The following is a 10,566-nucleotide window of genomic DNA, read 5'->3' on the forward strand; positions in this document are numbered from 1 at the left end:
TCTTTTATATTTTTCTGTCACTTGAAAGCATACAGAATGCTCTATTTATTGAGCAACTCCAAATTAATGCATTAACTGCACATTGAAGTTTACAGCACTTTCTTTGACAATACAACCTTCATGCATTTACAAATTCAATTTCACTTTGCATGGGCATTGAAATTCTACCAATGCTGGAAAACTTCTACCCATCTACTGTGGGCATTCATTACCCACCAGTCTTTTCAACACTCCCCCTTGGATGCCCACATATCAACATAAATTGCCTCGTTAAAACCTTGCTTGGAAAAACCCAATGGGAAAAAACAATAGCGAAAAAAAAAAAGTACAACTTTTCCTGGATCGTTGATATAATGTCAAGTATGCTTATGTTGCCTCGTTAAAACCTTGATAGGAAAAACCCAGTGGGAAAAATCCTAATCGAAGGAAACAGAGTACAACAAGCATGTATCTCCTCCTGATATGTATCTCCCCCTGATTCCGCATTCTCCAAATTTAGTTGTTTGGTAAGTCGACGTAATCCAATACTTTGCACTAACTTCTGAAACGTGCACTTTGGTAGAGATTTGGTGAACAAGTCTGCCAGATTTTCATTCGAACGGATTTGTCTGACTTCAATAACTTTAGCCTTCTAAAGCTCATGTGCACTAAAAAACTTTGGAGATATGTGTTTAGTCTTATCGCCCTTGATGAATCCTTCCTTCATTTGGGCAACACAGGCTACATTATCTTCATGGATGACAGTTGAATTGTCTGTCTTCGAAGTTAAACCACATGAATTCTGGATATGATGGACCATTGATCTTAACAAAGAACATTCACAACTTGCTTCATGTAAAGCAAGTATTTCTGAATGATTTGAAGATGTAGCAACTAATGTTTGCTTAGTTGAGCGGCATGAGATTGTTGTATCTCCATTCTTAAACATATATCCAGTTTGTGAGCGGGCTTTATGCAGATCAGAGAGAAAACTAGCATCTGTATATCCAACAAGGACCTGGTCATTTGTGGAATTCTTTAAGTAGAAAAGACCCATGTCTGTTGTCCCACGAAGGTATTGCAATACATCTTTGATACCCTTCCAATGACTAATTGTTGGAGCAGAGCTATACCTTGCTAACAAGTTAACTGAAAAAGTTATATCTGGTCTAATACATTGTGCTAAATACAACAAAGCACCTACTGCACTTCGATATGGTACTTCTGGACCAAGGACCAGTTCATCATCTTCTTTTGGACGGAATGGATCTTTCTTAATGTCCAAAGAACGAATGACCATTGACGTGCTGAGTGGATAAGTCTTGTCTATACCAAATCACTTCAGAATTTTTTCAATGTAAGCTGATTAGTGGACCAAAATTCTACTAGCACAATGCTCGATCTACAGGCAAGACAAAATTTTGTTTTTCCAAGGTCTTTCATTTCAAATTCGTTATTCAGATATTCAGCAGTTTTATTGAGCTCTTCAGGAGTTCCAACTAGATTTATATCATCAACATATACTACCACACTATCGAATCGAGAATTGGATTTCTTAATGAACACACAAGGGCAAATGATATTGTTGATATACCCTTCTTTGATCAAATACTCACTGAGACGATTATACCACATTTGTCTAGATTGTTTCAACCCATACAATAATCGCCTTAATTTGATCGAGAGCATACCTTGTGGTTTGTTACTTATTTCAGGCAACTTAAGTCCTTCTGGGACTTTCATATAGATGTCAGTGTCTAATTCTCCATATAGATACGCGATGATGACATCCATAAGTCACATGTTAAGTCTTTCAGAAACCACTAAACTTATTAAGTAACGGAACGTAATTGCGTCCATTACAGAAGAGTATGTCTCTTCATAATCAATTCCAAATCTTTGAGAAAAGCCTTGTGCAACAAGTCGTGCTTTATATCTTACAATCTCGTTTTTCTCATTGCGTTTCCTTGTAAATACCCATTTGTAACCCACGGGGTTTACATTAGGCGAGGTTTGGACTACTGGTCCAAAAACATTCCGTCTTTCCAAGGAATTTAATTCTGCCTGGATTGCTTCTTTCCACTTAGGCCAATTCTGTCTCTGTTTGCATTCATCAACAGAGCGAGGCTCAATATTATCACTTAAGATGATTTCAGTGGCTACTACGAATGCGAACATATCATCGATGATTATTTCATTCTGATCCCACAATTCATTTGTACATGCATAATTTATGGAGATTTATTTGCTTTCATGTACTTCTGTCTCTTCAGGGACATGTGTCTCATCAAGGACATTTTCTTTTTCTGGAATTCCAGAATCATGAATTATGGATTTATCATTCATTTTCTCTTCCTGAATGATTTCATTTGGATTCAGTTGTGCCCTCGACTTTCTCTTTCGATGGGCTGAATCTTTTGAACCTAGGGGTCTACCACGCTTCAGGCGTGCACCAGATGAATCATTTGGGTCTACCACGCTTCAGGCGTGCACCAGATGAATCATTCGCTACCACTTTATTTTGTCTAACAAGGACATCAATTTTGGTAGGTGCATTTGCAGTTGGTATATATGATTTTGTCACTTTCATAGCATCATTAAATGCATCTAGTATTTGATTGGCAATGCTTTGAAGATGAAAGATCTTTCTCACTTCATTTTCACATTGAATGTTGCGAGGATCAAAATGAGACAAGGTGGGAACAACCCATGTCAGCTCTTTCCGTTCTTCTGGAACGGTCTTTTCTCCCCCTAACGATGGGAAGACTGTCTCATCAAAGTGACAATCAGCAAAACGAGTTGTAAACATATCACTTGTCAAGGGTTCCAAACATCTAATGATGGATGGTGAATCAAAACCCACGTAAATTCTCAGTCTACGCTAAGATCTCATTTTAGTGCGTTGCGGCGGTGCAATAGGCACATAAACAGCACAACCAAAAACTCGTAAATGTGAAATGTTTGGCTGATGTCCAAACACGAGTTATACTGAGGAATAGTGATGGTTAGCTATAGGTCTCAATCGAACCAATGATGCAGCATGTAAGATGGCATATCCCTATGCAGAGACTGGCAATTTGGTTTTCATAAGCAGAGTGCGAGCTATTAACTAAAGCCACTTGATCAATGCTTCTACTAAACCATTTTGAGTATGGACATGAGGAACAGGGTGTTCAACATCAATGCCCAATGTCATGCAATAATCATCAAAAGTTTGAGACGTAAATTCACCAGTGTTATCAAGTTGGATTGACTTATTGGGATAATCTGGGAACTGTGCTTGTAACTTAATTATTTGAGCAAGAAGTCTCGCAAAGGCTACATTCTGAGTAAACAATAGACAAACATGTGATCATCGGGTAGATGCATGAACCAAAACCATAAAATATCGAAATTTTCCACATGATGGTTGAATAGGCCCACAAATATCCCCTTGAATTCTTTGCAGAAATGATAGGGATTCAGCATGAACCTTTAGTTGTGATAGTCTAATTACCAACTTCCCTTGAGAACAAGCTTTGTAAGGGTTATCATTTGAGATAACAATGTGTTTGCTCACTAATGGATGTCCATTAGAGTTGGTAATGATCCTACGCATCATGGTAGATCCTGGATGACCCAGACGGTCATGCCAAAGCATGTAAACCTTTGAATCAATGAACTTCTGGTTCATGACAGTATGTGATTCAATTGTCCTTATGTATGTATAATACAATCCACTCGACAAACCACTCAACTTCTCCAATATACGCTTCTGGGTATCATTGGAGGTAATGCATAGATAATCAACATTTTCTGCACTTTTCGTTTCAATATGGTATCTATTTAAATGTATGTCTTTGAAATTCAACAAATTTCGAGTAGATCAAGTAGCATACAATGCATTCTGTATAGACAATATTGTTCCATTTGGTAACATAATCTGGGTTTTCCCTGAGCCTTCAATTACATCTGAAGGTCCTGATATTGTTGTTACCCCTACTCTTTTAAGTATTAAGCTTGAGAAATACTTTCGATCACAAAGTATTGTATGTGTGCTTGCGCTGTCTGCAAGACAAATATCTTCGTCATTTCTCATGTTCTGAGAATAAACACAGTTTTTATCCATGCTCTCTGAGTAAGAGAATCAGAGTTAAAAGCAAGTTATAACAAGAAATTTACATGCCACTTTTATTGAATTTAAAATACTACAAGTTCAACATAATAAAAGTACATCAATGATTCAATAGGACCGGTATACTTCATTTCCCCTTTCCACAATAAAGTCTGGAACATCTAGGTGGGTTGTGTTCAACTGCCCTGATAAGTCAAACATTAGATCAGGTATATCCATTGGTCTAGCCTGGTCGAGAAAATTGGTCTCGACACCCTTTTCATTGAGGGAGGCTTGATGCAGATCCACCAGATGTTTTGAGGTACGACAAGTACGAGCCCAATACCCATTGCCACCACACCTATGAAGGCTCATTCAGAGTTCCTGTGAGCATTGTTCATATGAGCTTTGCATTTGTGACGATTCATATTTTTGAAGCTCGGGCCTGAATTATACCTCGGAACCTGGTTATGAAATTGAACTCCATGGTTCTTGCCTTTTCTGTTCCACCGACCTCGTTTGTGGCCACGTTCTTGTTTATGATTATCACCACCAGAGGATGTGGCGTTCACTTCGAAGGAAGCAGCATTCATTTCTAGGAATGGTACAGATCCAATAAGTCAGGAATAATGGTTTTTCATCAGGAGCTTATTGTTCTGTTCAGCTACTAAGAGCACAGATATCAGCTAGTTGTACTCAGTGTAGCCTCGCGCTCTATACTGATGCTGCAGGAGCACGTTAGAGGCATGAAATGTGCTAAGAGTCTTTTTTCAGCATATGTTCTTCAGTAATAGTATCCCCACAGAGCTTCATCTGAGGGGTAATTCTAAACAACGTAGAATTGTACTCTACCACTGACTTGAAGTCCTGGATCCTCAGATGAGTCCACTCATAGTGAGCCCTTGGAAAAATCACCGTTGTCTGGTGATTGTATCTATTTCACAAGGCATTCCAGAGAGCTAACGAATCTTCGACCATTAAGTACTCGCTCTTTAGCGCCTTATCAAGATGACGACGAATGAAAATCATGGCCTTTACCCGATCTTGAGAGGATGAGCTGCTCTCTTTCCTGATGGTATCTCCAAGATTCCCTGCTTCCAGATGGATCTTGGTATCCAGTACCCAGGTCAGGTAATTCTTCCCAATAATATCCAGGGCAGCAAATTCAAGCTTCGCCAAGTTCGCCATTTTCTTTTCTGCAAGAAAATGAGATGTGTAAGAACTTGCAATAATATGTGTTCCTGGAGGAATATGATGTTAGAACTTCTGGTTCTTACAAATTTTTCATTTTGATTTTCAGGCCAAAATGATAAGCACTCGAAACTTCTGGCTCGAGATTTTCAAGCTGAATGAGGAGGGCGATTGTACCGCACCATTCTCATTAAAATAATGTAACATAGAATGGGCGATTATTCCGCACCACTCAAGTAGCAGAAAATTTAAATACGCAGAGTAGGGTCGGCGATTATACCGCACCACCTAAAATTGCAATGAAATTAAACAGCAGGTAAATTTAAATATGCAGGGTAGTGTGGGCGATTATACCGCTCCACCTAAAATTTGCAGTAAAATTAAATCTGCAGTCCACGATAGGCGATGATACCGCACCATCTTGGATCGCAGTAAGAATAAATTTGCAATTCAAGATGGGCGATTGTACCGCACGATCTTGGATTGTAGTAAAATTAACATAAATAAATACTGGGTTAGTAATCAATCTTTAAACCAAACAAGAAATCAAAGATGTATGTAACCGTCAGGTTGAGAACTAAGAGCAGCCATGGAGCAAACAATTCGTCGCGAGGGTATACCGCGCAGTTGAGGCAGTGGAAGAAGATGAACAGTAAAAACCTTAGAGGAAACATTTTTTCTTTCTTTTGTTCGGCGAAGAGAGATGAGAGAATAATTATATTTAGAGACTCGTGCTGATAACGTGTTATAAATAGGTCAAAGTTAGAGAGATGAACTTTTAATGGTAAGTGCGAGGCAGATGTAAAATGTCACACTAAAACTATAGCACAAGAGGATAACAAATAAAAGACGGAGGAATAGATGATGTTATTGATCTTTTCTCTCATTCTCTTCTTTTATATTTTTCTGTCACTTGAAAGCATACAGAGTGCTCTATTTATAGAGCAACTCCAAACTGATGCATTAACTACACATTGAAGTTTATAGCACTTCCTTTGACAATACAACCTCCATGTATTTACAAATTCAATTTCACTTTGCATGGGCATTGAAAACTTCTACCAATGCTGGAAAACTTCTACCAATGTATTGTGGGCATTCATTAACCACCAATCTTTTCAACACCAACGACAATTTTTTTTCAAGTTAACTATGTTTGTTAACTTTTTGTGTATATTTTTTTTAACTAAAATGTAGGGGTGGAAAAAAAATACCAAAAATATCAAAGCATAAAGAAACCGAACCGAAAATCCCAAAAATTTTGGTACTAAAACCGAACCAATCCCAAGTTGTTTGGTATGGGATTCGGTCTCATACACACACACAACATATATATATATATATATATATATATATATGTGTGTGTGTGTGTGTGTGTGTGTGTGTGTGTGTTGGAATATGTGTAATAGGCTATTATATTATTAGAATAATTAAAATGTGGAGATAAGCACGTAATCTATGGTGTCTAAGTTCAATCAAGCATTAGGTACTGCCTAAAGTTTGTGTTGGTTTGTGTGCTAGCTAGAACTCTTTCTCTCTCATTCATGCATCTCGAATTAGCCATGTGTCTGCAACCCAGAAACCACCCAAACCTTCCTTCAACTCTACCCCAATCCAAACCCGAACAGACACATCCTTACTCACTTTCTCTCGTTTCATTTCACCTTTCTCACCTCTGCCTTCACTTAGAGTCTCAAACTCTCTATGTCTCTCCTTCTCGAATTCGAAGCTTACCAGCCACCCACCCACCCTCTCACAATCTCACTCCAATGAACTCTCTCCACTCCGGCCACCACCACACCTCACGACTTCATCCTTACCTCTGATTCTCTCCAGCAATTCTCTCTGTGTTTGGGGTTTCGAATTAAGATTAAGGTTTCAAATTGAGGGTTAGAATTTCGAATTGGGGACTCGAGTCATGAGGAGCACGTTGGTCTTGCTATCTCTTCACCCTCTTTCGACCTCGATCCTCACTGATTCACTATTACTCCATCTCTGATTTTCAATTTGGGGTTTTAATGAATGTTCGAATGTTCAATTTCAATCTGGATGATTTGGATTTTGATACAGGTTCGGTTTCGGGAAATCCAGAAATATCGAAAATATTTCATAATCCCTAAATTCAAGAATACCGAAATTTTGGTTCGAGATCAATCGTCAGATTTCTATCCTGAAAATGATCGGTTTAGGATTCGATATGCTGTTTTCGGTTCGATATCCCATACCGAACATGGGAATGAATTTTTCATAAGCATAGAATTACTTTAGTGTTCTCTGCAACAAATAAAAAAAAAACAAGTAAGACAATGATACACCAGTGTGATGTGACCTAAAGGTCGTCCGATGTTTAAGTTAGAATTAATTGTGAAAAAAAAAAAATCATAAGCTAAGTATCTTGGTTGAGGAACCATTACTTTCCTATGTAGATGTCCATGTCTTTATTTAGAGGCATTGATTGAACTTTAAGACGATCCATTAGGGCATGTGTAGCGCTCGCTAAGTGGTTGGTTTGAATCATAAGTTATCCCAGTCATTTACCCAACAATAGTTAACTATATGAAACTTAATGAGGGGCACCAATTGAAATTTTTGTTTAAGAATGATTCATAATAGCATCGTTGATTGTGGTCTATGTTGAATTTGGTGAATCCTAATCAAGTTTTGGTCAACAAAGAGTTGAAGCTATGCATGCACTAGAAATTTGAAAGTAATAGTGACATGCCCGACCCTGATATCCATCCTCCAACTACCAAGGTAGGCACATGCTGGCCGACCCCGAAGATGACGAAGCCATATTAGAATACATGAGAACAATAAAGAAATAACTAACATAAATAAAACTTATAAATTTAAGTATAATGAATATGTAATTGTGGAACGTGTTCAGAGCATACAACTAATCCAAGATACTAAAAAGGAATAATATAAAATTGAATGAACAAAATGATGGGTCCTACACCGAAAGGACTTGAAGATGTCAATGTGGAAGTGCCTTCCTACTGGGATTGTATGCCTTGATTCTATGTCCTGAGGGAGCGCAAAACAAAACATGAGTGGACCAAGTTTATATGTATAAGTAATACTAAGACAGTTATTCAACAACGTACTATCCACCAAAGTTATGAAAACTCAATAGCGTAGCATGTAATAGGTTTTCTGAAAACCCTAGCATGCCATAAAACCTTTCATAAAACATATATTATATATAGTGTGCTAAGTAGTATTATCATAATCGACCGAAGCCACTACATCACCCAACCGAAGCCAAAAATATATTTCTTCCGACCAAAGCCACTACATCTCCTGACCCAAGCCAAATATAAATACCTTCCGACTGAAGCCAATATAAGTATCTTCCGTCCGTAGGCACTACATCTCCCCACCGTAGCCATATAAGTATCATTTGCCCGTAGGCAGTCTCATTCGAATAACCACTAAGTAAGCACATAAAAACATTAACATAATATTTCTAATATATATATATATATATATATATATATATATATAACTATCTCAATTCAGAGCTCAGTAACTAAAACATCATATCATAAAACCACGTTCATAAGTAGGTATATAGTCATCAATCATATATACCACAAAGAATGTAAAGTCGAATAAGCATGATAATTCATAAAGTGTGAAACCAATTTACTCATAAACGTTTCATAAAACATAAACATAAAATTATGCTTTTCATGTATGCATTTCTAATGGTAAAATCATGCATTTTAGAAGGGGTCCACTCACAAATACTTTGTTGTTGAAGAGTCGTGTAAACAAGAGAGGACAAAAACGCCATACACAATTGCACCAATTTCAAGATGTGTGGTGGCCGAAGTTGGCCAAAAAATGGCCTGAAAGCCACGGGTTCTTGCCGAAAAACTAGGGAAGTCTCCCCGAGGTGGTTTCATGGTAGTTTCGATGTCGAAGACACACAAATACAATTAGAAACTAATTATGAGGACCAAAGGGAAATGTTTAGAGTGTTTTCGAGGCTCACCTACGTACCATGGCCTCTGCCACGATCGAGTTTCTAGGTCCTTGTCCAGGGTTCATGGTGACGAGGTCCAAGTTATGGTGAGTGAAGGGCCTTGCCGAGACTGGTGGTTTTCAGATAGGGCTTTCCCTTGGCACTACCTCAGTGCTTGCTGAGAAAGAAGGGAAAGAAGCGAGAGTGAGTTTTGGGAAAGAGGTGAGAGAAAGGACCTTAACGGGGAGAGAAAAGAGAAGAGAGAAGAAAGTGGACCGGAGGGGGGACAACACCAAAAGTAAGTGGGCCCCACAGACATACACATTAAGACCCAAAAAGTAACCCATTTCAAAAATATCTAGCCCACAAGGTGAAAATACCAAAATGCCCTTACGTTCTAAAATCGGTAAAATTATTCGGGATGGGTTGTTACAAATAATTCTTTAAATTACTTGATAAATTTCATTACGCAACAAGAAGAGAGAAGTGGTTTTAACCTCTTCAATCACAACCTTGATTTTCATCAAGGTTGATCACCCTAATAGAGAGTCTTCTTCCCTCTTTTGCAAGCTCTATCTCCATAACTGAAAATAGGAGGATTTAGAGACCTAGAAATTCTCTAAGCACCAAAGATTTAATGCCTCTAAGACCACACCTTTTGTTTAAGATAAGTGATGGAGGATGAGAAGGGGTGAGTGGCTAGTACACTCTTGCTCTTGAAAGTGGTGGTGGTGGTGGTGGTGGTGATGTATCTTTCTCTTGTTTCTTTCTTTTGTGAAGTTACCCTCACATGCAATTGATTTCTCTTGGAAGTTCGCTCATATGACATAATGAAAGAGTGTGGTGTAATGGGAGCAGAGAATTCATGTTTTACATCATGATTCTCACAATTCTTGGAAGTTTGAATTCCCAAACTCAGTTCCACAATTAGAACAAATCCTATCAAGATTGTTATATTAATACATTTGTTCATTCATCAACATAGTGCAAATATCTTGAACTACTTAAATGTCTCACTCTTCTCTTTGAGAAATGCTACCTAAGTAAAACTGAAACACAAATCATGTGCAAGGCACATGATTTATTTTAGATGAGAAGTTTAGGGGTATTAGTGTGAGATAACAAATCAACAATTTCGGAAAATTTAGATGACAATTCACTTGAAATTTTAGTTCATATGACAAATTAAACATGTATATAATATAACATGTCAATCATCTTGCTCCTATGAAAATTTGAAAATTGTTTTTCCTTGGTTAGTTAAGCATCGAAAATTTAAAGGGTTTTTTATTAGCACTCCAACACTTTGTTGAATGCACCCCACATATTGTTT

The sequence above is a fragment of a genome, unplaced genomic scaffold (assembly GCF_019419815.1).
Source record: "Pyrus x bretschneideri cultivar Hongxiangsu unplaced genomic scaffold, Pyrus_bretschneideri_v1 Contig16, whole genome shotgun sequence".
Classification (NCBI taxonomy): Eukaryota; Viridiplantae; Streptophyta; class Magnoliopsida; order Rosales; family Rosaceae; genus Pyrus; species Pyrus x bretschneideri.